Source organism: Piliocolobus tephrosceles, chromosome 3 (genome assembly GCF_002776525.5).
Source record: "Piliocolobus tephrosceles isolate RC106 chromosome 3, ASM277652v3, whole genome shotgun sequence".
NCBI lineage: Eukaryota > Metazoa > Chordata > Mammalia > Primates > Cercopithecidae > Piliocolobus > Piliocolobus tephrosceles.
This window is the reverse complement of record NC_045436.1, coordinates 96030969-96031739: the sequence shown is the minus strand read 5'-3', so window position 1 is coordinate 96031739 and position 771 is coordinate 96030969.

Below are 771 nucleotides of genomic sequence, written 5' to 3'. Positions count from 1 at the left end.
CTTTCTTTCTTTCTTTCTTTCTTTCTTTCTTTCTTTCTTTCTTTCTTCTTTCTTTCTCTTTTACAGTGTCTCAATCAGGCTGGAGAACAGTGGTGCAATCACAGCTCACTGTAGCCTTGACCTTTGAACTCAAGGGATCCTCCCACCTCAGCACCTGAGTGGCTGGGACTGCAGGCACGCACCACCACACCTGGCTATATTTTTTCTTTACTATTTTGTGTGTGTGTGTGCGCGTGTGTGTGTGTGTGAGTATGTACGCAGATGGGGTCTCATTCTGTCATCCAGGCTGTCCTCGAACTTCTGGGCTCAAGCAGTCCTCCCATCTCAGCCTCCCAAAGTGCTGGGATTACAGGTGTGAGCTACTGCCCCCAGGCCTTTACTGATTTTTTCATGGAAACACTTCCTTTACAAATCATTTCAAAAGAATATGACCTTAGATAGTCAGTACTGAAAATTATCTCAGAAGTGAATATTAAGAGTGGAATTCTTTAATAAATACATTTATTTCATTTCTTTTGGTTTTATGCCCAAAAGATGAATTGCTGAATTCTATAGTAGATCTTCTCTTAATTTTTCATGGAACTGTCATATCTTTTCCATAAAGAAATCTATGATTGGCCCGGCACAGTGGCTCAAGCCTGTAATCCCAGCACTTTGGGAGGCCGAGACGGGCGGATCACGAGGTCAGGAGATCGAGACCATCCTGCCTAACACGGTGAAACCCCGTCTCTACTAAAAAATACAAAAAACTAGCCGGGCGAGGTGGCGGGC